We start from the raw sequence: 27690 nt of genomic DNA, 5'->3' as shown, positions 1-27690 counted from the left end.
CACAATCCTGACTGTAATTCTCATATTTGGTGACTTACCCCTGCTTTCTGTCCTGGATCCTGTGTCTTTTCACTCACGGAGTTAAACAGCTTGTCAGCACTGAGTTTCCTGAGTTCTCTGCCTGAGAGGTAATCAGCTCCACCTGTGGTGATCTCCTGTGTGAGGCTGAATTCAGTAATCTAAAAGCAAGCATCCTGTGTTTTGCAGAAGTCCAGGCTTCAGTGTTCTCTTGGCCTGCTAGGCCTCATTCTACATCACAGCCTTGGCTAGAGTAGTCACATGACAGTGACATCACCTAATCCTGCCCACCAATCATCAAGGACCAGGAAGTATAAATCAGGAGGCTGAGTTGGAATCTGGGCCATTTCCTCGTGTCACATACAGCCTTGTGAGAGTCTTTATGCTGAGCTCCCTTAAGGTAACCATTGTACCTAAGTTCCTGTGGAAACTCTGTTCCCTTGTTCCTGTATGGTTACTTGTGTGTTGCCATTTGATTTCACCATTTCCCTGAGTCTCAATGTAAAGGCACAGCTGCAATGTTTCGTCTTAAAGGCACAGTACTGAATTCCATGTTCTCCACTGAAAACCACAGCTGTCGTGTTTCAGTTTTACTACTGTTGTAGTTGGGATCTCCAGAGCTCAGTACTTCCGTGCTTCCAACACCTCAGTACCTCCGTGCTTCCAACACCTCCGTGCTTCCAGCACCTCCGTGACTCAGCATCTCCGTGCCTCAGCACCTCAGTACCTCCGTGCCTCAGGACCTCCGTGCCTCAGTACCTCCGTGCTTCCAGCACCTCCGTGCCTCCGTGCTTCCAGCACCTCCGTGACTCAGCATCTCCGTGCCTCAGCACCTCAGTACCTCCGTGCCTCAGGACCTCCGTGCCTCCGTGCCTCAGTACCTCCGTGCTTCCAGCACCTCCGTGCCTCCGTGCTTCCAGCACCTCCGTGACTCAGCATCTCCGTGCCTCAGCACCTCAGTACCTCCGTGCCTCAGGACCTCCGTGCCTCCGTACCTCCGTGCTTCCAGCACCTCCGTGCCTCCGTGCTTCCAGCACCTCCGTGACTCAGCATCTCCGTGCCTCAGCACCTCCGTGCCTCAGTACCTCCGTGCTTCCAGCACCTCCGTGCCTCCGTGCTTCCAGCATCTCCGTGACTCAGCATCTCCGTGCCTCAGCACCTCCGTGCCTCCGTGCCTCAGCACCTCCGTGCCTCAGTACCTCCGTGCTTCCAGCACCTCCGTGCCTCCGTGCCTCAGCACCCCAGTGTCTCTACGCACTCCAGTGTCTCTACGCACCCCAGTGTCTCTACGCACCTCAGTGCCTCTACGCACCTCAGTGCCTCTACGCACCTCAGTGCCTCTACGCACCTCAGTGCCTCTACGCACCTCAGTGCCTCTACGTACCTCAGTGTCTCCAAGTACCTCAGTGTCTCCAAGTACCTCAGTGTCTCCAAGCACCTCAGTGTCTCCAAGCACCTCAGTGTCTCCAAGCACCTCAGTGTCTCCAAGCACCTCAGTGTCCCCAAGCACCCCGTGCCCTTTAGCACAGTTGTACCTGTTATTCTTCACTGATTCATCAGCGCCTTTCCAGTTCTGTCTTTCAGGAGACCTTCAGCGCCCACACGTGCTTCCTGTCTGCCGACCTCATCCTGCATGAGGAGAACTTGGATTCGGCCATCTCTGCCGCGGTTCCTCTTCCCAGTCACCGGAAGAGACCCCGAGTCCACAACACTTCCAAAACCAGGTCAGTGGTGGTATTCGTGTAGTCCTCCAGTCGCCCGCGCAGACTTCGCTAGCACCGGGTTCACAAAAACCTTAGTCATGACAGTAGGAAATGGCCACATGGACCCGGCCGAAAGTGTTAGTCTGACGCATGACCTCCTAAGCAATATTGCAGGACGCTTGGAAGGTCTGGAGTCGACTCAGCATCGATTGGCACAGTGTCTGCAGCGGAATTCGTCCTCCAGAGATTCTATGACCTTCTGCTCTAAGACTCCTGACCAACTGCAGATTTTCTACCAGATGTTACTACAGTTACAAGAACTTTTGCCTAGTATTCTCTCTGTGATGCCTGATCTCCTCAGGAATACTACCAACGTTGTTGATCCTGTTTTGTCCCATCCAGTTAATGGAGTCTCTTCCTCTGCGCAAGGGAAAGTTTTTCATCAGAGCTATCCACGGCCCAAGCTCTCTGAAGCTGAACGTCAGCGGCGTAAGGAGCTACATCTCTGTCTTTACTGTGGAAATTCTGGTCATTTTGTTAAAGACTGCATTCTTCGCAAGCCAGGGAATGGTGACAAATCGCAGTATCACAGTGCTCATGTCTACAAGTCATCCACAGTAGCCGATCCTGCTACTGCTGACGGGGGTATCAAGATGGCTACTCGGAAAGAGACTCAAATTTATGACTGGGGTCCGGTGATTAAAAGACCTTATCCCAAGTTGGGTGTCCAGAGAAGAATATTCAAGCCATTTAGAGTCACAGAGGAGTCAGAGTGTCCAGCCCCAGGGGGGGCGTCCGTGTCTTCAGCCCCAGGAGGGGCGTCTTCAGAGTGTCCAGCCCCAGGAGGGGCGTCTTCAGAGTGTCTAGCCCCAGGAGGGGCGTCTTCAAAGTGTCCAGCCCCAGGAGGGGCGTCTTCAAAGTGTCCAGCCCCAGGAGGGGCGTCTTCAAAGTGTCTAGCCCCAGGAGGGGCGTCTTCAGAGTGTCCAGCCCCAGGGGGGGCGTCCGTGTCTTCAGCCCCAGGAGGGGCGTCTTCAGAGTGTCCAGCCCCAGGGGGGGCGTCCGTGTCTTCAGCCCCAGGGGGGGCGTCTTCAGAGTGTCCAGCCCCAAGAAGGGGTTCTTCAGAGTGTCCAGCCCCAAGAAGGGGTTCTTCAGAGCGTCCAGCCCCAGTGAGGGGTTCAGAGCGTCCAGCCCCAGTGAGGGGTTCAGAGCGTCCAGCCCCAGGAGGGGGTTCTTCAGAGGGTCCAGCCCCAGGAGGGGGTTCCGAGGGTACAGCCCCAGGAAGGGGATCCGAGGGTCCAGAGCCAGAGGGTCTACAGAGTGCTGCCCAGCCAGAGAGCCTTCAGAGCGCTGCCCAGCCAGAGAGCCTTCAGAGCGCTGCCCAGCCAGAGAGCCTTCAGAGCGCTGCCCAGCCAGAGAGCCTTCAGAGCGCTGCCCAGCCAGAGAGCCTTCAGAGCGCTGCCCAGCCAGAGAGCCTTCAGAGCGCTGCCCAGCCAGAGAGCCTTCAGAGCGCAGACCAGCCCCGTGAAGAGAGGGCTCTTGCCTCAGCCCAGCCCCTTGAAGTGGGGGCTCTTGCCTCAGCCCAGCCCCTTGAAGTGGGGGCTCTTGCCTCAGCCCAGCCCCTTGAAGTGGGGGCTCTTGCCTCAGCCCAGCCCCGTGAAGTGGGGGCTCTTGCCTCAGCCCAGCCCCGTGAAGTGGGGGCTCCTGCCTTGGTTCAGCCCCGTGAAGAAAGGACTCAGTCCGTCCCGGTTCCAGCCGGTCCAGCAATACTCCAGGCCCAGCCTGGTCAGTCCGTCCCGGTTCCAGCCGGTCCAGCAATACTCCAGGCCCAGCTTGGCCAGTCCGTTCCGGTTCCAGCCGGTCCAGCAATACTCCAGGCTCCGCCTGGTCAGTTCGTTCCGGTTCCAGCCGGTCCAGTGTTACTCCAGGACCAGCCTGGTCAGTCTCCTTTGGTTCCAGCCAATTCAAGCATCCCCGGATCCAATCCAGTCCTACTCGTCCAGTCAAAGATTTCTCCAGTTTCAGCCTCTAAGCTTTCGTCTGATGGTTTACCACCTATTTACTTCGATGGAGATTTACTGCAATATGCCGCTTTGGTTGAACAATTTCTGTCTCGGATGGAGTCTGATCCTTCAGGTGCAGTAACTCCTTCCAACGTTACTCGATATCTGTTCCTGGCATTCAGAGGAAGAGCTTTGGAGTGGGCCAACATGCTTTTTGAGAGTAATGATCCTGTGTTCCATGACTTACAGAATTTTAGTAATGCTGTGGTTAAAGAATTTGGTCCTAAACCTATGGAATCTGACTCGGTAAAGAAATCAGGCTCTAAAGGGAATGCAGAAGGAAGTTTGTGCTGTCCTCCCAGGGATAATCTAAGAATCTCCTTCAGTAAGAATCCGACCATTAAAATTGCTCATGTTGGAGTCTCTCCTAGCCCAGAGAATTTAAATCTCCAGTGCACCTCATTTTCATCTGCAAACTGTGTATCTATGGGAGATTCATATCTTCCATTAGACTTGGACTCAGACTCTGAATTTGATCCAGTCCATGATGCTACTCCTTTCTTGGGAGCCCCCATGTTTTCTAAGGAAGGTTTTTCTTTACAGGAGATCCCGCGGTCCTTGGTCAAAACCAAACGTTCCCATAAGAAGAAGAGGCATCAACAAAGGTCCTAAATTCTTCTGTATGAATTTCTCAAGTTCCCCTAAGATTGGATGGGTGTCCGGAGTCCACCCTCGAAGAGGGGGATACTGTCACAATCCTGACTGTAATTCTCATATTTGGTGACTTACCCCTGCTTTCTGTCCTGGATCCTGTGTCTTTTCACTCACGGAGTTAAACAGCTTGTCAGCACTGAGTTTCCTGAGTTCTCTGCCTGAGAGGTAATCAGCTCCACCTGTGGTGATCTCCTGTGTGAGGCTGAATTCAGTAATCTAAAAGCAAGCATCCTGTGTTTTGCAGAAGTCCAGGCTTCAGTGTTCTCTTGGCCTGCTAGGCCTCATTCTACATCACAGCCTTGGCTAGAGTAGTCACATGACAGTGACATCACCTAATCCTGCCCACCAATCATCAAGGACCAGGAAGTATAAATCAGGAGGCTGAGTTGGAATCTGGGCCATTTCCTCGTGTCACATACAGCCTTGTGAGAGTCTTTATGCTGAGCTCCCTTAAGGTAACCATTGTACCTAAGTTCCTGTGGAAACTCTGTTCCCTTGTTCCTGTATGGTTACTTGTGTGTTGCCATTTGATTTCACCATTTCCCTGAGTCTCAATGTAAAGGCACAGCTGCAATGTTTCGTCTTAAAGGCACAGTACTGAATTCCATGTTCTCCACTGAAAACCACAGCTGTCGTGTTTCAGTTTTACTACTGTTGTAGTTGGGATCTCCAGAGCTCAGTACTTCCGTGCTTCCAACACCTCAGTACCTCCGTGCTTCCAACACCTCCGTGCTTCCAGCACCTCCGTGACTCAGCATCTCCGTGCCTCAGCACCTCAGTACCTCCGTGCCTCAGGACCTCCGTGCCTCCGTGCCTCAGTACCTCCGTGCTTCCAGCACCTCCGTGACTCAGCATCTCCGTGCCTCAGCACCTCAGTACCTCCGTGCCTCAGGACCTCCGTGCCTCCGTGCCTCAGTACCTCCGTGCTTCCAGCACCTCCGTGCCTCCGTGCTTCCAGCACCTCCGTGACTCAGCATCTCCGTGCCTCAGCACCTCAGTACCTCCGTGCCTCAGGACCTCCGTGCCTCCGTACCTCCGTGCTTCCAGCACCTCCGTGCCTCCGTGCTTCCAGCACCTCCGTGACTCAGCATCTCCGTGCCTCAGCACCTCCGTGCCTCAGTACCTCCGTGCTTCCAGCACCTCCGTGCCTCCGTGCTTCCAGCATCTCCGTGACTCAGCACCTCCGTGCCTCCGTACCTCCGTGCCTCAGTACCTCCGTGCTTCCAGCACCTCCGTGCCTCCGTGCCTCAGCACCCCAGTGTCTCTACGCACTCCAGTGTCTCTACGCACCCCAGTGTCTCTACGCACCTCAGTGCCTCTACGCACCTCAGTGCCTCTACGCACCTCAGTGCCTCTACGCACCTCAGTGCCTCTACGCACCTCAGTGCCTCTACGTACCTCAGTGTCTCCAAGTACCTCAGTGTCTCCAAGCACCTCAGTGTCTCCAAGCACCTCAGTGTCTCCAAGCACCTCAGTGTCTCCAAGCACCTCAGTGTCCCCAAGCACCCCGTGCCCTTTAGCACAGTTGTACCTGTTATTCTTCACTGATTCATCAGCGCCTTTCCAGTTCTGTCTTTCAGGAGACCTTCAGCGCCCACACGTGCTTCCTGTCTGCCGACCTCATCCTGCATGAGGAGAACTTGGATTCGGCCATCTCTGCCGCGGTTCCTCTTCCCAGTCACCGGAAGAGACCCCGAGTCCACAACACTTCCAAAACCAGGTCAGTGGTGGTATTCGTGTAGTCCTCCAGTCGCCCGCGCAGACTTCGCTAGCACCGGGTTCACAAAAACCTTAGTCATGACAATCACATCTTGACACCTTTGGACCTTTACAGCTGGGTTGAAAAAGATACATGGCATAACATTTTTCTGCAGGTCACAAAATGAAATACAAGACTGCAAAACTAAGCTGTATAGCCATCTAGAAAGAGCAAATACTGGTAGGAACACTTGCTCATCACCAATTCCTGCATATTCGTTATGATGAACTACACATATTCCGATCATCAGACGAAATAAAGAGAGCAGGAACCGGTATCCAGATGACAGTGTCTAGTTAGTCAATAGATAAGACACCACATGTTAGACAGACAGGGTCAAACGGTCGACATGAAAATGGTCGACACAAAAAAAGGGTAGACCATTTTTGTTAAAAAAAAATTATGTTTTTGGACTATTTCATACCTTCTCTATCCGTGTCGGCATAGAGTTCATTATATACCTTGTGGCGAGCCTGAATCGTGGCGAGCGAATGCCTTTCTACCATTGGGGGTCCCAGATGACAAAACTATCCACAAACAAAAATAAAAAAAATAAAATAAAAAATGGTGTCTACTTTTTTGTCGGCCATTTTCAGGTCAACCTTTTGACCTTGACGACCTAATGTCTGTCTAACGTGGTGGCTATTGACTGTCTAACTAGACACTCTTATATCATCCCACACCCACAGGAGCCAGTTTGAGGGATATCCAATTACAGGTGAAAATACCTCGGGTGATTTTTCACAAGCTATCCACTTGATCACCTGTAAAAAAAAAAATATTATTATCTCCCAAAAACACACAGGTTCAGTGAAACCCCTGTTTCCTTGTATTTGGTTTGCCTGCCTTGTCACACGCCAGAGGCGGCGTTCGCCGCGCTTACCCCTGCGTGCCTGCTGGTCTGTGTTGCGGCCTCCGCCTTCGGTGGTCCACGTGCTCCGGAGTCTGGCTGGCGCGGTTCCCCGGGGCAGGGGCGCCGCCATGACACCCGGCATCACGTGGGCGGGGAGCAGGTGACGTCATCAGACTGTTTCGCCAATCCAGCGGAGGCGGGAGATTCAAAGTCAGACGCCGGGCAGAGCCTCGGCGCCTGAGTATCGTCTTTTCCCCTGAAGTGGATGCCAGTGCTCTTGTTCCCGGCGAGTCTCTCTGCAGTTGTACTCCAGTGTCTCTGGCATTTCCAGGTGTCAGTTGCTGCATAGTTTCCAGCGTTCCCAGCGGCTGGTGTGTTCCTCTGCGGTCCAGTCACCAGTGCTCCTTGGAGTCAGCGTGGGCTGCGGGCTAAACACCGCTCTCAAGTTCTACAAATCATCAGTGTCTTTAAACACCGCTCAAGTTCTACAAGTCATCAGTGTCTTTAAACACCGCTCTCAAGTTCTACAAATCATCAGTGTCTTTAAACACCGCTCTCAAGTTCTACAAATCATCAGCGTCTTTAAACACCGTTCACAAGTACTTGAAATCATGTGTCTTTAAAAACATCGCTCACAAGTTCTTCAGTCACCAGTATCTTTTAACATCGCTCACAAGCTCTTTAATCATCAGCATCTTTTAAACATCGTTCTCAGTGTCTTTCACCATCACTCACAAGTACTTCATTTATTAGCATCTTTAACATCGTTTACAAGTTCTTCTATAGGCCTGGACATTCCCCCATAAGTTCCCTTTCTGCTATGTGACATTGTGTTGCTCCCTTCCTGCAATAAAGTTCTTCAATATTTTCACCAAGCCTTACTGTCAGAGTCCTGTATGAGGAAAACCTATATCAGGCCATCCCTGTTCCGACCCAACTGTGGTTCCTCTTCCCAACCATCAGAAGAACCCCCGAGTTCACAACACCCCCAATCTAGGTCAGTGACATGCCTGAGGCAGGTGAAACAAAATCCTTGATAAGCCGGCATGAGCAGCGGCTTTACGGGGGTAATTGGATAGCCCCCGGCAGGACAATTAGCTGCGTTAATTTACCGGGGCTAATTGCATAAACCCTTTAGTGTCACTATGACCACAGTCACAAAAAATGTAGACAAAAGTGATCTGCAACCTGGAACATACATAGCAGCAGTGTACAATAACATCTGGTACAGTGGGTATATTATTCAATGTAATGAGGACAAACAAGATGAGATTATACACTTCATGAAACAAAACCAATCAACAAATGTGTTGTCCTGGCCTTCAGTGTTTTGTTCCTTTTATTCACGTTCCCTGTGTAACGGAAGTGCCCATTATCCAAGGAAATACTAGAAGGCACTGTCTGCTGACACTTTAAGGAAAATTACAGACTGTTACAACAGGTTCCAAACAAGGGAAAGATAATTTGACTGATGACTCAACTTAAAAGTTATGGACTCATGATTTTTTTTTCTCCACTATGAAACAGTACCATGCTGATTTTTTGTGTGGTAGTAACGTATATCTTTGTTAAGCACCTAAAAAAAAATTGGGATATTCTAGTGTTGATTGAACCTAACATTTTTAAGTATCTTCGAAAAACGTGCATGTTTCCCGTAACTAGAAACGTAAGGCAGGTAAAGTTAATTGGTTTGGATTTTTGGATTCAGGAGGAAGAGTTACCTCAGGGGTGCAAATTTTGTGATGATCCCTTAATAATGATCCATCATAACTTAAATAAACTGGATAAAGAAACCGAGATTAGTAAATAATTTAATAAATTGAAAAATCAATATTTAATAAACTAATTGTTAGACTGTCGAGACATCCTCTCTTAACTAAAAAAATTTCATAAAAATCTGGAGATGGGTGGCGGACATGACTGGTTGAATTGACATGGAATGACCCTTGTATGACTTCTCTGATGAACACCAAGCTGCGAATACAATGCAAACCGTTTACCTCACTTCGAGGCAAGGGTATGGCTTTTCTCCGGTGTGGACTCTCTGATGTACAGTAAGATATGACATAGCTGTAAAACATTTCTCACACTCAGAGCAGGAGTAAAGGCTTATCTCCAGTGTGGATTCTCTGATGTTTCGTAAGATCTGAATTATATGCAAAACATTTCCCACACTCGGAGCAGCAGCAAGGCCTCTCTCCGGTGTGGACCCTCTGATGTACAGTAAGATAGAACAGAGCCGTAAAACATTTCCCACACTCAGAGCAGGAGTAGGGCCTCTCTCCTGTGTGGATTCTCTGATGTTTTACAAGATCGGAATTACATGTGAAACATTTCCCACATTCAGAGCAGGAGTAGGGTCTTTCTCCAGTGTGGACTCTCTGATGTACAGTAAAATTTGACATATCTTTAAAGCATTTCCCACACTCAGAGCAGCAGTATGGCTTCTCTCCTGTGTGAATCCTCTGATGCTCAGCAAGGGCCCTGCTAGATGAAAAACATTTCCCACATTCAGAGCAGTGGTAGGGCCTCTCTCCTGTGTGGATTCTCTGATGTTGGACAAGTTCTGAATTACATCGAAAACATTTCCCACACTCAGAGCAAGGAACGGATCTTTCTTGTGAGTGATATCTCTGATGCCTATGGAGACTGTTTTTACTGGCGTAAGATTTCCCACAATCAGAACAAGAGTATGGCTTCTCTCCTGTGTGATTCCTCTGATGCTCAACAAGGGCCCTGCTAGCTGTAAAACATTTCCCACATTCGGAGCAAGAATACGGTCTCTCTCCTGTGTGACTCCTCCAATGCCCATTAAGCCTTGATTGGCTGATAAAACATTTCCCACACTCAGAGCAGGGAAATGGTTTCTCCCCTGTGTGCATTCGCTGATGTTGCACAAGATACGATTTCTGATTAAAAGATTTCCCACACTCGGAGCAGGGGTACGGGTTATCTCCTGTGTGGATTCTTTGATGTCTAACAAGCTCTGAACTACTGATGAAAAGTTTTCCACACTCTGAGCAAGGATGCAGCCTCTCTCCTGTGTGTATTCTCTGATGTTTATCAAGTGATGAATGATGCATAAAACATTTCCCACATTCTGAGCAGGACCAGGATTTGTTTGCAATGCCGCTGCTTCCCTTTTTCCTCTGATGTTTGCTAATGCCTTGTTTGTCATTAATGGAAGTATATTCTGATTCCTCCTCAGTGTGATCAACTGTATATTTTGTATGATCTGTGGGTGTATACAGGTCAGTGTGTGTGAGGTCTCCTTCATCGCATGAGACTGGTTCCTCCATAATATGAGCAGACGTATACTGTGTATGACCTGTGGGTGTATACATGTCAGCGTCTGTGAGGTCTCCTCCGTCATAAGAGACTGGATCCTCCATAATACGAGTAGCTATATACTGTGTATGACCTGTGGGTGTATACATGTCAGTGTCTGTGAGGTCTCCTCCATCACAAGAGACTGGTTCCTCCTTAACATGAGTAGCTGCATACAGTGTATGATCTGTGGGTGTATACATGTCAGTGTGTGTGAGGTCTCCTCTGTCATATGAGGATGGTTCCTCCTTAACATGAGTAAATGTATACAGTGTATGATCTGTGGGTGTATATATGTCAGTGTCCGTGAGGTCTCCTCCCTCACATGAGACCACTTCCTCCTTACTATTAGCTGTATACTGTGCATGATCTGAGGGTGTATACGTGTCCGTGAGGTCTCCTTCATCACATGAAACTGGTTCCTCTTTAATATCAGGAGATTCATTTTTTTGTAGTTCTGTTGGGAAAAATGAATAGTGGTTAGATTTATAAAATTACATTTTTCCTCTCCTTACAGCACTAATCCTTTCATATAATACCTAAAAAAGTCGGAAACTGACGACTTTCCGACAAGACGGCAGTTCTGACTTGAATTGAATCCCCCCATAAAGTATATTTAGATCAGCAGGGAGGACTACATATACTAAGAAAGGGTTCAGCATCTCCTCCAATGCTGAATGGGTATCCTGATATCTAATATTAATAAATGTATATGTATTTGTAATATTAAATAATAGGATTTGAATTACCTACCGGTAAATCCTTTTCTCATAGTCCGTAGGGGATATTGGGAATCCATTTAGTACCATGGGGTATAAACAGGTCCACTAGGAGCTATGGGCATTATAGAAGTTTGATTGTGTGTGCTGGCTCCTGCCTCTATGCCCCTCCCACCAGACTCAGTCTAGGAAACTGTGCCTGTGGAGACGGACATACTTTGAGAGAAGGATATAGAAAAGGAAAGTGGTGAGATTTCGAACCAGCACAACCAAAACAAAAAGGAAAGCCACGCTGACCAAACTTGCAAACAGGGACAGCAACACCTGAACCAAACAACATTACTGAACCAAGTAACAGAGCAGGAAGAACGAAGCACTGGGCGGGCGCCATGTATCCCTTACGGACTACGAGAAAAGGATTTGCCGGTAAGTAATGAAAATCCTATTTTCTCTTACGTCCTAGTGGATACTGGGAATCCATTTAGTACCATGGGGAAGTACCAAAGCTCCCAAACTGGGTGGGAGCGTGCTGAGGTTCCTGCAGAACTGATTGACCAAACTGAAGGTCCTCAGAGGCCAAATTATCGAACTTGTAAACCTTAGCAAACGTGTTCGAACCCGACCAAATAGCTGCTCGGCAGAGCTGTAAAGCCAAGACACCCGGGGCAGCCGCCCAAGGGGAACCCACCAAGCTTGTAGAGTGGGCCTGTACAGATTTCGGAATCGGCAAACCAGCCGTGGAATAAGCATGTTGGATAGTGAGCCTGATCCAGCGTGTTCGATTTTCTGGGACGAGCTGTTCTCTTCACATAGACCTTCAAAGCCCTTACAACATCCAAAGACTTTGAAGTAGCAGAGGTGTCTGTAACAGCCGGAACCACAATAGGTTGATTGATGTGAAACACGGACACCACCTTAGGAAGAAATTGCTGACGAGTCCTGAGTTCAGCTCTGTCCTCATGAAAAATTAAGTAGGGGCTCTTATAAGGCAGCTCCGACACACTTCTTGCTGAAGCCAAGGCCAACAGTGTGACGGTCTTCCACGTAAGGTACTTTTCTCTATCGTCCTAGTGGATGCTGGGGTTCCTGAAAGGACCATGGGGAATAGCGGCTCCGCAGGAGACAGGGCACAAAAAGTAAAGCTTTTAACCATGTGGTGTGTACTGGCTCCTCCCCCTATGACCCTCCTCCAAGCCTCAGTTAGGTTTTTGTGCCCGGCCGAGAAGGGTGCAATCTAGGTGGCTCTCCTAAAGAGCTGCTTAGAAAAAGTTTAGCTAGGTTTTTTATTTTACAGTGATTCCTGCTGGCAACAGGATCACTGCAGCGAGGGACTTAGGGGAGAAGGAGTCAACTCACCTGCGTGCAGGATGGATTGGCTTCTTGGCTACTGGACATCAAGCTCCAGAGGGACGATCACAGGTACAGCCTGGATGGGTCACCGGAGCCGCGCCGCCGGCCCCCTTGCAGATGCTGAAGACAGAAGATGGTCCAGAATCGGCGGCAGAAGACTCCTCAGTCTTCTTAAGGTAGCGCACAGCACTGCAGCTGTGCGCCATTGCTCCCAGCACACTTCACACGGCAGTCACTGAGGGTGCAGGGCGCTGGGGGGGGGCGCCCTGGGCAGCAATGAGAAACCTTTTTTAGGCATAAAATACCTCACATATAGCCTCCGGGGGCTATATGGAGATATTTAACCCCTGCCTGAATCCATTGAAGAGCGGGAGACGAGCCCGCCGAAAAAGGGGCGGGGCCTATCTCCTCAGCACACGGCGCCATTTTCCTCTCACAGCTCCGCTGGTCAGGAAGGCTCCCAGTCTCTCCCCTGCACTGCACTACAGAAACAGGGTAAAACAAGAGAGGGGGGGCAAAATTGTGACATTATATATATTTAAAGCAGCTATATAGGGAGCACTTATTATAAGGCTATCCCTGTCATATATAGCGCTTTTGGTGTGTGCTGGCAGACTCTCCCTCTGTCTCCCCAAAGGGCTAGTGGGGTCCTGTCTTCGTTTAGAGCATTCCCTGTGTGTCTGCTGTGTGTCGGTACGCGTGTGTCGACATGTATGAGGACGATATTGGTGTGGAGGCGGAGCAATTGCCAAATATGGGGATGTCACCTCCTAGGGGGTCGACACCAGAATGGATGCCTTTATTTATGGAATTACGGGATAGTGTCAACACGCTAAAGCAGTCGTTTGACGACATGAGACGGCCGGACAATCAATTAGTGCCTGTCCAGGCGCCTCAAACACCGTCAGGGGCTGTAAAACGCCCTTTGCCTCAGTCGGTCGACACAGACCCAGACACAGGCACTGATTCCAGTGGTGACGGTGACGAATCAACCGTATTTTCCAGTAGGGCCACACGTTATATGATTTTGGCAATGAAGGAGGCGTTACATATAGCTGATACTACAGGTACCACTAAACAGGGTATTATGTGGGGTGTGAAAAAACTACCTATAGTTTTTCCTGAATCAGAAGAATTAAATGAGGTGTGTGATGAAGCGTGGGTTGCCCCCGATAAAAAAATGCTAATTTCAAAGAAGTTATTGGCTTTATACCCTTTCCCGCCAGAGGTTAGGGCGCGCTGGGAAACACCTCCTAGGGTGGACAAGGCGCTCACACGCTTATCAAAACAAGTGGCGTTACCCTCTCCTGAGACGGCCGCACTTAAAGATCCAGCAGATAGGAGGATGGAAAATATCCAAAAAAGTATATACACACATACAGGTGTTATACTACGACCAGCTATAGCGACAGCCTGGATGTGCAGTGCTGGAGTAGCTTGGTCAGAGTCCCTGATTGAAAATATTGATACCCTGGATAGGGACAATGTTTTACTGTCTTTGGAGCAAATAAAGGATGCATTTCTTTATATGCGTGATGCACAGAGGGATATCTGCACGCTGGCATCACGGGTAAGTGCTATGTCCATTTCGGCCAGAAGAAGTTTATGGACGCGACAGTGGTCAGGCGATGCGGACTCAAAACGGCATATGGAAGTTTTGCCGTATAAAGGGGAGGAGTTATTTGGAGTCGGTCTATCGGATTTGGTGGCCACGGCTACAGCCGGGAAATCCACCTTTTTACCTCAAGTCACTCCCCAACAGAAAAAGACACCGACTTTTCAACCGCAGCCCTTTCGTTCCTTTAAAAACAAGAGAGCAAAGGGATATTCATATCTGCCACGAGGCAGAGGAAAGGGGAAGAGACAGCAACAGGCAGCTCCTTCCCAGGAACAGAAGCCCTCCCCCGCTTCTACAAAAGCCTCAGCATGACGCTGGGGCTTCTCAAGCGGACTCGGGGGCGGTGGGGGGTCGTCTCAAAAATTTCAGCGCGCAGTGGGCTCACTCGCAGGTAGATCCCTGGATCCTGCAGATAATATCTCAGGGGTACAGGTTAGAACTAGAGACGTCTCCACCTCGCCGTTTCCTGAAGTCTGCTTTACCAACGTCCCCCTCCGACAGGGTGACGGTCTTGGAAGCCATTCACAAGCTGTACTCTCAGCAGGTGATAGTCAAAGTACCCCTTTTACAACAGGGAAAGGGGTATTATTCCACTCTATTTGTGGTACCGAAGCCGGACGGCTCGGTAAGACCTATTCTAAATCTGAAATCCCTGAACCTGTACATAAAAAAGTTCAAGTTCAAGATGGAGTCACTCAGAGCGGTGATAGCGAACCTGGAAGAAGGGGACTTTATGGTATCCTTGGACATCAAGGATGCGTATCTCCACGTCCCAATTTACCCCTCACACCAGGGGTACCTCAGGTTCGTCGTACAAAACTGTCACTATCAGTTTCAGACGCTGCCGTTTGGATTGTCCACGGCACCTCGGGTCTTTACCAAAGTAATGGCCGAGATGATGATTCTTCTTCGAAGAAAAGGCGTGTTAATTATCCCATACTTGGACGATCTCCTGATAAGGGCAAGGTCAAGAGAACAGCTAGAGATGGGAGTAGCACTGTCTCAAGAAGTGCTAAAACAGCACGGGTGGATTTTGAATATTCCAAAATCCCAGTTAATTCCGACAACACGTCTGCTGTTCCTAGGGATGATTCTGGACACGGTTCAGAAAAAGGTATTTCTCCCGGAGGAAAAAGCCAAGGAGTTATCCGAACTTGTCAGGAACCTCCTAAAGCCAGGAAAGGTGTCTGTACATCAATGCACAAGAGTCCTGGGAAAAATGGTGGCTTCTTACGAAGCAATTCCATTCGGCAGATTCCACGCAAGAATTTTCCAGAGGGATCTGCTCGACAAATGGTCAGGGTCGCATCTTCAGATGCACCGGCGGATAACCCTGTCTCCAAGGACAAGGGTATCTCTTCTGTGGTGGTTGCAGAGCGCTCATCTATTGGAGGGCCGCAGATTCGGCATACAGGATTGGATCCTGGTGACCACGGACGCCAGCCTGAGAGGCTGGGGAGCAGTCACACAAGGAAGGAACTTCCAGGGCGTGTGGTCGAGCCTGGAGATGTCTCTTCACATAAACATTCTGGAACTAAGAGCAATCTACAATGCTCTAAGTCAGGCAGAACCTCTGCTTCTAGGAAAACCGGTGTTGATCCAGTCGGACAACATCACGGCAGTCGCCCATGTAAACAGACAGGGCGGTACAAGAAGCAGGAGTGCAATGGCAGAAGCTGCGAGGATTCTTCGCTGGGCGGAGAATCATGTGATGGCACTGTCAGCAGTGTTCATCCCGGGAGTGGACAACTGGGAAGCAGACTTCCTCAGCAGACACGACCTTCACCCGGGAGAGTGGGGACTTCATCCAGAAGTTTTCCACATGCTTGTAACCCGTTGGGAAAGACCAATGGTGGACATGATGGCGTCTCGCCTCAACAAAAAACTGGACAGGTATTGCGCCAGGTCAAGAGACCCGCAGGCAATAGCTGTGGACGCGCTGGTAACGCCTTGGGTGTACCAGTCGGTGTATGTGTTTCCTCCTCTGCCTCTCATACCAAAGGTATTGAGAATTATAAGGAAAAGAGGAGTAAGAACGATACTAGTGGCTCCGGATTGGCCAAGAAGGACTTGGTACCCGGAACTTCAAGAGATGATCACGGACGATCCGTGGCCTCTACCTCTGAGAAGGGACCTGCTTCAGCAAGGTCCCTGTCTGTTTCAAGACTTACCGCGGCTGCGTTTGACGGCATGGCGGTTGAACGCCGGATCCTAAAGGGAAAAGGCATTCCGGAAGAAGTCATTCCTACTTTGATTAAAGCAAGGAAGGAAGTAACCGCGAAACATTATCACCGCATTTGGCGAAAATATGTTGCGTGGTGCGAGGATCGGAGTGCTCTGACGGAGGAATTTCAACTGGGTCGATTCCTGCATTACCTGCAATCAGGATTGTCTATGGGTCTCAAGTTGGGATCTATTAAGGTTCAAATTTCGGCCCTGTCAATATTCTTCCAAAAAGAATTGGCCTCAGTTCCTGAGGTCCAGACTTTTGTTAAGGGTGTACTGCGTATACAGCCCCCTGTAGTGCCTCCGGTGGCACCGTGGGATCTAAACGTAGTTTTAGATTTCCTCAAATCCCATTGGTTTGAACCACTAAAAAAGGTGGATTTGAAATATCTCACATGGAAAGTGTCCATGCTACTAGCCCTGGCTTCAGCCAGGAGAGTGTCAGAACTGGCGGCTTTATCTTACAAAAGCCCATATCTAATTTTCCATTCGGATAGGGCAGAACTGCGGACGCGTCCGCATTTTCTCCCTAAGGTGGTATCAGCGTTTCACCTGAACCAGCCTATTGTAGTGCCTGCGGCTACAAGCGACTTGGAGGACTCCAAGTTGTTGGACGTTGTAAGAGCTTTAAAAATATACATTTCAAGGACGGCTGGAGTCAGAAAATCTGACTCGCTGTTTATACTGTATGCACCCAACAAGCTGGGTGCTCCTGCTTCTAAGCAGTCGATTGCTCGTTGGATTTGTAGCACAATTCAACTTGCACATTCTGTGGCAGGCCTGCCACAGCCTAAATCTGTTAAGGCCCATTCCACAAGGAAGGTGGGCTCATCTTGGGCGGCTGCCCGAGGGGTCTCGGCATTACAACTCTGCCGAGCAGCTACGTGGTCGGGGGAGAACACGTTTGTAAAATTCTACAAATTTGATACCCTGGCAAAAGAGGACCTGGAGTTCTCTCATTCGGTGTTGCAGAGTCATCCGCACTCTCCCGCCCGTTTGGGAGCTTTGGTATAATCCCCATGGTCCTTTCAGGAACCCCAGCATCCACTAGGACGATAGAGAAAATAAGAATTTACTTACCGATAATTCTATTTCTCGGAGTCCGTAGTGGATGCTGGGCGCCCATCCCAAGTGCGGATTATCTGCAATAATTGTACATAGTTATTGTTGCCTTCATCGGGTTATTGTTGTAGGAAGCCATCTTTCAGAGGCTCCTCTGTTATCATACTGTTAACTGGGTTTTAGATCACAAGTTGTACGGTGTGATTGGTGTGGCTGGTATGAGTCTTACCCGGGATTCAAGATCCTTCCTTATTGTGTACGCTCGTCCGGGCACAGTACCTAACTGAGGCTTGGAGGAGGGTCATAGGGGGAGGAGCCAGTACACACCACATGGTTAAAAGCTTTACTTTTTGTGCCCTGTCTCCTGCGGAGCCGCTATTCCCCATGGTCCTTTCAGGAACCCCAGCATCCACTACGGACTCCGAGAAATAGAATTATCGGTAAGTAAATTCTTATTTACGTCTACCTCCTACAACCGTTCATACCAGTCCAATTGAAGGAACTGCAGTACCAAATTGAGATCGCAAGGTGCCGTAGGAGGCACCTTTCTGGCTTGGATTATAGTCGGGATGACCTAATCAGGAATCCCCCTCCTAGCTAGAATCAACTGTTCAACTACCAACAGAAACAGAAATTCAGCGCTAAGGCTAATCAAAGCTATGTATATATTTTCAGCCAATGCTTATTTAGTACACCAATCCTACAGCAGCTGTTAAAAGGGAATACTCAACCCTTAAAATAGCACAACACCAACAAACATATAAACAGCGCTAGATTGAAAGTGTATATAATTTTTTTTAATAAATGAATAAAAATATATAAATATAAAATATGAACAGTGTTTACCGGTACCGGAGCTATTGCACATACAGCTCTATAATAAATGCCAGCTTATTTATAATTAATTATTAATTATGCACAGATGGTAAAATGGTTCCATTAGTACGGACTTCATGTAGTTAGAATCAGCTGAAATGGTAACTTCTTTTCAGTGCACTGAAGTAAATTAGTTCCTTGTTCACTTTCAAGGTTTTTTTGGAACAATGTTAATTTGTAGTGAAAACTTGAACAGGAACTGTGATCATACGATGTTTAAAGTAATGAAGCGCATAAAAAATTATATACACTTTCAATCTAGCGCTGTTTATATGTTTGTTGGTGTTCAACTACCATGCCGTTAAACGTAGCCGTGGTAAGTCTTGATAGATGAATGGGCCCTGCTGCAGAAGATCCTCTCAAAGAGGCAGAGGCCACGGATCTTCGATCAGCATCTCAAGATCCGTATACCAGGCCCTTCGTGGCCAGTCCGGAGCAATGAGGATTGCTTAAACCTTTTCCTTTTTATTCTTTTTAGAATTTGTGGGATCAGAGGAATGGGAGGAAACAAGTACACCAGCTGGTAAACCCAAGCAGTTGTCAGGGCGTCTATCACTACTGTCTGTGGGCCACTCGACCGGGAACAATACCGTTTGATCTTCTTTTTGAGTCGAGAGGCCATCATGTTGATCTGTGGATACGCCCACCGACCTGTTAATCACCAGAACACCTCCGGGTGTAGGCTCCATTCCTCCGGGTGCAGATCGTGTCTACTGAGGAAGTCTGCTTCCCAGTTGTCTACTCCCGGAATGAATATCACAGACAACGCCACAGCGTATTTTTCCGCCCAGAGGAGAATTCTTGACACCTCTGACATTGCGGCTCTGCTTTTCGTTCCGCCCTATCGGTTTATGTATGTCACATTGTCCAGTCTGTAGCTCTAGGATATAAGGTCTATGACCCAGGGATCCTGGCAAGTTCCTGTCCAGATGTGACAGAAGAATTTTAGCCGGGCTCCCACTCTCCTGTCTTCCAGGCATCATGATCCACCGTCATGCGGAAGGTTTTGAGGAAGCAGAGCCTGAGCCCTGTTCCTGAGAACCAGCAGTCGCTGGTTTGAGTGGTTTACCTCTAGCACCTTTTGGCGGCGGGAGAAGAACCTCTGGTCTTGCTCCTAAACTTGGCAGTCCGAAAGGACTGTATATTAGGTCCTGAGTAGACCTTCCTAGCTGGCGAAGCTGCAGATGGTAGGTGTGTAGACTTACCCGCAGTAGCTTGGGAGATCCATTTGTCGAGTTCATCTCCAAATAAGGCCTGTCCTGTGAAAGGTAGGACCTTTCCTGGAGTCGGCGTCAGCAGTCCACTGACATAGCCATAATCCTCCGCGTGCAGACACTGCTATAGCTGTAGCGCGTGCATTAAGCAAACCTATTTCTTTTATGGCTTCCACCATAAAAGTTCGCAGAGTCTTGTATATATTGCAGGAGCAAAATAAATGTCCTATTGAGGTAAGGTGTCTAACCCCTCAATTAAATTACTTTACCATTTAGCAATGGCTCTTGTAATCCACCCTCATGCTCTAGTGGGTCTCTGGGCCACCCCGGCAGCAGTATACAAAGATTTGAGTGTAGCCTCAATCGTGCGATCAGCCGCATCTGTTAGGGAGGCTGCACCAGGCACCGGTAGTACAATTTTACGTGAGAGCCTGGAGACTGACGCATCCACTATCGGTGGAGTTTCCCATTTTTTCCTATCCTCAGGAGGAAAAGATGATAACAACCGCCTAGGAATTTTAAATTTCTTATCTGGATTAACCCACTGTTCTTCAAACAGGGTATTTAGTTCCTTTGACATCGGAAAAGTGGCTGAGGACTTTTTCTTAATATTAAAGTAAGATTCCTCGCTCTCCTCTGTCACTTTATCAGGGATATTTAGAGCTTCTCTGATAGCATCTATGAGAGCCTCCACACCCTGCAACAGAGCACCCTCCCCTACCTCTGTTTCCACCTCACCTTCCTCCATTTTTGACCCGTCAGCCCCACTAGCCTGATAAGGGATACTACACTGAGAACAGACTAGTGAACACCCTCGAGAAGAGGAACACTGTGCCTTACATGAAACACACTCTTTGCGTGACATACTGCAGTAGTGACAGCACACACACAGGAAAAGGTAAAAAGCACAATTAAACCACAAAGAGCCCTTCCAGAGAGAGTATGGAACCAGCACACGGCGCCCTTATCGTTAATGCCAAGCTTAACCAGGTCGCAGACTAAGTACCTAGATTAGGGACTTAGTACACTAGTAAACTGCTCCCCCCTGCTATTACCCCCTGGTACCGCTGAGGTAAAATGGAGGCTTTCCGGAGGAGCTGCGCATCCCTGTCAGTCAGCGTCTGTGTCAGCTGCAGTAGGGAAAATGGCGCTGGTGAGCTGCTGGATCTGCTCATAGTGAAGCCCCGCCCCTTCAATGTCAGTCTTCCCACTCTTCTTTATACTGGCTTATGTGTCTGTGTGCATAAAATGGAGACCTTTTATGGCTGTAGTGCCAGTCTGGGTACTGTGTACACTACTGGGTACTTAGTCAGGAGACTCACTCCGCCCCGTGTAGAAACCGTGCGTCTCCGTACCCTCGTGTCACCATAATGGCCGGCGACCCGCTAACCAGGATGCCGGCTTAGTAATCACCACTCTTCATTCTTCTGGCTCTGTTAGGGGGGGCGGCGTGCTGTGGGAATGTACGCTCGCCGTGGTGGGGCTTGCAAACAGTTCCCTCAGGAGCTAGCGTCCTGTCAGCGGGGAACGGGACCATTAACCCTTAGTGGGGTTGGGCCGGGCCGTCCCAAAGCCCCCCCCCCCCCCCCCCCCCCCACAAATCCCACGAAGCAGGCAGGCTGGTACCATCCAATCCTGCCTGAAAATAACAAACTTTAAACATAAATGTAGAAAACGCTTCAGGAGCTTCCAGAGACGTGACCGGCTGCTTCAGGCATATTTTCTAAACTGAGTCTGGTGGGAGGAGCATAGAGGGAGGAGCCAGCACACACAATCAAACTTCTATAGTGCCCATGGCTCCTAGTGGACCCGTCTATACCCCATGTTACTAAATGGATTCCCAGTATCCCCTAGGACGTAAGAGAAATTATACTGTACAGAAGTAATAAATTATACACATATGATGACAGCACCTATATACAGACAGGATTCAAACCTCCTCTTACCTAGTGATCTGAGGGTCCAGTGATTCTCCATCACATCCTTGTACAGACCCCTGTTTTCCTCTATATACTCCCCCACCTGCACGGAGAGATAGACAGTGATATCCTGACACCTTGTAGAAACTTGACACACACAATGACACGGTCATCACCCAGACACATCCCCTGGTGTTACTGTATAATGTCCCATTCCCAGCAGTCAACTCTCCAGTCAGCAGCTGAATGATTTTAACAAGTAAATGGTTAACAGCCTTGCGCTCCCAATTCCAACGCAGCTAGTATAACAGGTAAGTAGCAAACTCCTCACTCCAAAAAAGTAGCCTATACACACAAAAGGAACCTGTAACCAGCGCTTCAAACCTCAATCTTTATAGAAAGAGTTCCTGAGAGAAATCCACCAGCGGGTTGTCAACTTTACTCTCACTTTGAAAAGACACAAAGTCATTCTTACTCACGTGCATGTCAAGGTATTTTTAGTAGGTGTTATGGAAGCTTCCAATATATCCCTTCCGCCCCTTGGACCAAAACTTACATGTTTCTGTCCCGAATGCACATAAAGGTATCTTTGTTCCATATGGCACCATTCATCACTGTATACTTGCAGCAAGGTCAGCGGTGCAGGTATCCAAAAATATATGTTTAATACTCCTTTCACACAGAAAATGAAATTACTGTGTCAAGCAGTTCTTCCTGGTAATTTCACGAAAAACACAGGTAATTTTTTCCGGGTGAATGGGTCAACCTGGGTTGAAATTCCCGGGACTTCGAACCAGGAATTTATCAGGGTTGGAGATACGGGAATTTTGACCTGGGCTGACCCTTTCAAGCAGACAAAATACCTGTGTTGATCCGCAAATTACCGGGTCGAAATTCTCGACCAGGTAATTTGCTTGTCTATGTGAAAAAGGGGGTCAGACAGAGCCCAGCACCGCGACCCAGCACTGAAATGCCAGGTAAGTGAAAGGTTTTCGGTCTGAAAATGGTATAATTGATATAAAACAGTTCCAACAGAAACGTATTCAGTAAGAACAATAGTAAATTAATCCCAGCACAGAAACATTTCTTATTCCCAAAGAGATATGAGTTTAAGCACATCGCGTTTCTGGGAATCCTCTCTCCTTTGTCAAGAAGACGTCTTAACAAAGGGGAGGACTCCCGGAAATGCGTTGAAGCAATTTTCCAAGAAAAGGAGGCAAAATACCCACTTGTGAGGAGAAGCTGTATTTGAACCATCTGCATCTTCCTGTCTGCAGCCGGGACGTGTTACAGCTATCATTTGATCCTCCTCTGGTATTGTGTGTCTTTGAGAGTAAGAACTGTCTCTGTGCTGGGAGATGTAACATGTGCAGAGAATTTAAAGGTTGGTACACACTGGGCGACGTGCTCTATGAGCGACGTCGCCTAGTGTTACCCCTCCTGGGCCGGGCATACACACTGAGCGATAGGACGTTCATATCGCTCAGTGACGTCACGCAGTGGCCAGGCCGTGCAGGCGGCTCTTAGACGAGAGTCCAGATTGAGCTGCCTGCACGGCAGACAGCGAGGGTCATTAACAAGCCGTGGAGCCGCGCATCGTTGGTCGGCGGCGACATACACACTTGCCAAGAAAATGAGCGACGTCGCTCAGGAAGGGTGAAAATGAGCGACGTCCCTCAGGAAGGGTGAAAATGAGCGACGTCCCTCAGGAAGGGTGAAAATGAGCGACGTCAACGTCACTCAGGAAGGGTGAAAATGAGCAACGTCAACGTCACTCAGGAAGGGTGAAAATGAGCAACGTCAACGTCACTCAGGAAGGGTGAAAATGAGCAACGTCAACGTCACTCAGGAAGGGTGAAAATGAGCAACGTCAACGTCACTCAGGAAGGGTGAAAATGAGCAACGTCACTCAGGAAGTGTGAAAATGAGCAACGTCAACGTCACTCAGGAAGGGTGAAAATGAGCTACGTCGCTCATTTTCTCAGCAAGTGTGTATGCACCTTTAGATATGAGAGATGTGCCCAAACTCAGATGTAAATGACAGTGTAAAAGTACACTTGCTCACCTGGCCATGCAGCATGGTTTGCCCAAATACACAGTTATGGTTATAGTTGTTATTTTGCTTTCCTCCCACTTCTGAATCACACCAAATGTCCTGATAAAGTAGCTGCTGTCACTGAGCATCACCGGGGTACCCAGCTGATCTGTGGAGCCCAGACTGATCACACCAACTCCTGGCACAGAAATGTGTAGGACTTACCTCACTGTTATTAGTCCAGAAGTGTCAGATTCCAGATCTTGAAATCACCCACAAAGCCTGAAACTGCTGAAATCTGGGGTCAGAATATGAAGCCCAGACATCAGGGCGATAAAGCTGCACTGTCTGGTAGACTGGGTCCCATTGTGTAACTGCAGGAACACCAATACTTCCCAGAGCCAAAAACAGGAGAGGACCTTCTGCCGTCATGAGGTAAGAGGGAGACTGAGTGGACAGTCCAGGTGGGTGCACACTATTTATCACCCAGTTACCCTGAATATACCATCACATATCTACCCCTTTTAGTGTCCATCTCCTTGTGCACACCCTACAGGTGAAGAGTCCTTGCGTCAGAGAGGACAATGGTACTTAGTGCCCAGGCATCAGTTCAGGCTGATGCCATCTACTCAGCGCCATCCCAGCATCAGTCCACGGCTTCCATAACAGAGGCCTGGCAGTGTAGCTACGGCAGCGGGTGAGGAACGGGGTCCCAGGGGAAGGTGACCAGGAAGCTCAGGTGGGACTGTGATAAGAATCCGCTGCCACCATTCCCTCCTACATACATGTCAGCACATGTGCACCGTATCCAGGCTGAGGAGCTGGGTGACATGAATGGGGCATCAATGCAGTCAGCGCCCCCCAGGGTAATAGTAAGAAAGGTCACAGTATTAGGGTCTATTGTCCCTGTGTGGTCGTTCCCATTACGTGAAATGGTACCAGAATAACTAACAGACTGTGTTATCCCCCCTCATGTAGAAGCAGGGTGTAGGGGGGAATCACACACCATAGACCGCAGATGCCAGGGCATTCTGGTACTTGGCAGTTTCCGGTGCCAGCATGCCTTGTCATCCAATGAAATTGGTCACGACCCCTTGCAGGGACCTATAGTTTGGCAGTTAAAAAAAATAGTTTTTAACATTTATTCAATCTCCCTTTTAAAAAGCCCAGGTGTGGCTTAGTGCTATCGGCACAGGGCTGGTATTTTTTTTTAGGAGCAGAATTTCGATTGTTTTCTTAATTTTTTTTAACATACCCAATCCATCTAGTACAGCCCCATGAGGGGTGTGGTTCATCAAATCGACAGTGTCTAGGTCGACAATGTTTAGGTCGACCACTATAGGTCGACAGTCACTAGGTCGACATGGATGGAAGGTCGACAGGGTTTCTAGGTCGACATGTGCTAGGTCGACAGGTCTTAAGGTCGACATGAGGATTTTTCTTCGTCGTTTTCTTCGTAGAGTGACCGGGATCTCAAATTAGTGCACCTCGCCATGCTTCGCTCGGCACACTTTACCGTTCCAATCGTAGTCCACGTGGATCGTTAAGTATGAAAAAATTCAAAAAAAAAAAAATGTGAAAACTCATGTCGACCTTTAGTCCTGTCGACCTAGAAACCCTGTCGACCTTCCATCCATGTCGACCTAGTGACTGTCGACCTATAGTGGTCAACCTAAACATTGTCGATCTTCAGACCGGATCCCCCCCCATGAGGCCCTAGCTCTGGCTAGCACTATAACAGGGAAACCCCATGTTGTACAACTCCCTGCATTAGTGCCACCAGGCCCTGACTGGTAAAGCCTAAAGCTAGTTGCGGAAAAGCGGATTTCCCCAATACCACCCCAGGTACACAGTGCTAGAGATGGTTTCAATGTAGGGGTGAGACACTTTCTGTAATTTTTTTTTTTTTTTAAACACCGGAATGCCTGGGGTGTGGGTGGATTTACCCTCCGCATATCGCCAACAGCCTCCAAATCGCCATCGATTATATCCCTCCCCATGGCCAGAGCAGAAAAGTACAGACTTCAACAGAGGCTTCAATAGTGTATGGCGGCCATGTGTATGTAGCTTACGGTCGGGTGAGACATCTCTTGCAGGATAATCACTGACAGTCCGGAGACCTGGAGACTGTCACTGCCAGAGGCGGCGCTCTCCAAGAGACTCCCTATTGCTCCTTATAAGGAGACACCCTGACAGACAGCCTTTATTACACGGCCAGGAACGGTTGGTTCTATATTGGAGTGGGAGAAGGGACCTTCTGACGTATCTGGGGGAGGAGACACGTCACCAGGGGAAGGAGCTACGGCCGAACAAGGTACCCGAAAAGTACCCTCGCGGGCTCGCTTCGCTCGCCACGCTTCGGGCACGGTGGCTCGCTCCGCTTGCCACCTAATTACTAAAGGTAATAGTTGGTGGTGTGGATACTAGACCAACTGTACCGCTGGCGTAGCTCCTCCCCCTTGTGTCGTGGCTCCTCCCCCTGACGGAAAAGGTCCCTTAGGCCACTTGGATCTAGGGTAGAGGCTAGATGGTAGATGCTAGAATCAAGTGGGCTAAGGGACCTTTTCCGTAAGGGGGAGGAGTTATGACGCAAGGGGGAGGAGCTAGGCCAGCGGGATAGTTCCTCTACTATCCACGCCACCAACTATTACCTTTAGTAATCAGGTGGCGAGCGAAGCGGAGCGAGCCACTGTGCCCGAAGCGTGGCGAGCGAAGCGTGGCGAGCGAAGCGAGCCCGCGAGGGTACTTTTCGGGTACCCTGTTCGCCCGTAGCTCCTCCCCCTGGTGACGTGTCTCCTCCCCTAGGTACGTCACAAGGTCCCTTCTCCCACTCCGATATAGAACCAACCATTCTAACTGAGGTCTGGAGGAGGGGCATAGAGGGAGGAGCCAGGGCACACCAGTAGTCCTAATTCTTTCTTAGAGTGCCCAGTCTCCTGCGGAGCCCGTCTATTCCCCATGGTCCTTACGGAGTTCCCAGCATCCACTAGGACGTCAGAGAATACCTTGTTCGGCCGCAGCTCCTCCCCCTGGTGACGGGTCTCCTCCCCTAGGTACGTCAGAAGGTCTCTTCTCCCACTCCAATATAGAACCAACCTTGGATCTAGCCTCTACCGGCCAGGAAGGAACTGGCTGCGTCCATCACACTAATCCTTCCCCAGCTCCTATATTTTTTCATAATTTAAAGGGAACTAAAGCCATTATGTGACCTCCATTATCTATTGTTGGTTATTCCTTCCATTGATGAATTATCAGGCAGCTTATATTTCTTTGCTGTTACGGTTATAGAGAGACAACAGAGTCTGCTACACCTCCACTATAACTGAAGGGCACAAAAGTCAGGAGCACCTGTATTATAAAGAGGCGTCAGTCTCCTCCATATGTACAATTATAGAACACTAGAGTCTGCTCAACCAGAACAGACTATTCTGCTCCACCTGTATAGTAGTAACAGCATATCACAGCTTAGGCCCTCATATTATAAGTGCAGGACTCTGCTCCACATGTATAATAACTGGACACCACAGGCTGCTCCCCCTGCAGCACATGTAACATATAACACATCTCATTACCTGCAGCCAGGCACAGCGATGTCTCCTCGGTGCTTCCCCCGCACTCAGCGCGATCACCCGGGGAAGGAAGCGGCTGTAAGAGAAAAAAATAATTTCTTCTGCCCACAGTCCCCAGTAGGTGGCACCGGATGTGACGCATCTGCCATTGGCTAGGTGGAAGCCGAGTGGAACGCATAGACCTGGTTATGTGATCTCAAATGCCGGAAGTTGAAAGGAACTCACAAAGCGGACGCATGGTGGACCGCACAGGCCGGAAATCATGTGTAAGTGGAACGCAAAGGACGGAAGTGGTTTGCGTAACATCTTCCGGGTGAGAGAACGAGGCTGTTTGTTCTGGCAGAGTGTAAGTAGTGTACTTTCATAGAGCTCCACCTCGCGGTTTTATGGCCTCCAGTCTCCCCACTGTCCAGTCTTCCAACTTATATATATAAATAAATATATATTTCTCTGACGTCCTAGTGGATGCTGGGAACTCCGTAAGGACCATGGGGAATAGACGGGCTCCGCAGCACCGCAGGAGACTGGGCACTCTAAGAAAGAATTAGGACTACTGGTGTGCACTGGCTCCTCCCTCTATGCCCCTCCTCCAGACCTCAGTTAGAATGGTTGGTTCTATATCGGAGTGGGAGAAGGGACCTTGTGACGTACCTAGGGGAGGAGACACGTCACCAGGGGGAGGAGCTACGGGCGAACAGGGTACCCGAAAAGTTCGCTTCGCCACGCTT

The 27690-nt window shown here is 49.2% G+C and overlaps 1 pseudogene; it reads right to left on the bottom strand.

Annotated features, from left to right (window-relative positions):
* The window catches only part of LOC135057182 (oocyte zinc finger protein XlCOF7.1-like), a 156130-nt pseudogene extending 128972 nt beyond the window's left edge, over nucleotides 1-27158 (bottom strand).
* Nucleotides 27159-27690: the final 532 nt, after the last annotated feature.

Source organism: Pseudophryne corroboree, chromosome 3 (genome assembly GCF_028390025.1).
Source record: "Pseudophryne corroboree isolate aPseCor3 chromosome 3, aPseCor3.hap2, whole genome shotgun sequence".
NCBI classification, from domain to species: domain Eukaryota; kingdom Metazoa; phylum Chordata; class Amphibia; order Anura; family Myobatrachidae; genus Pseudophryne; species Pseudophryne corroboree.
The sequence above is the reverse complement of the archived record's forward strand: the minus strand, read 5'-3'. Positions and strand labels throughout refer to the sequence as shown.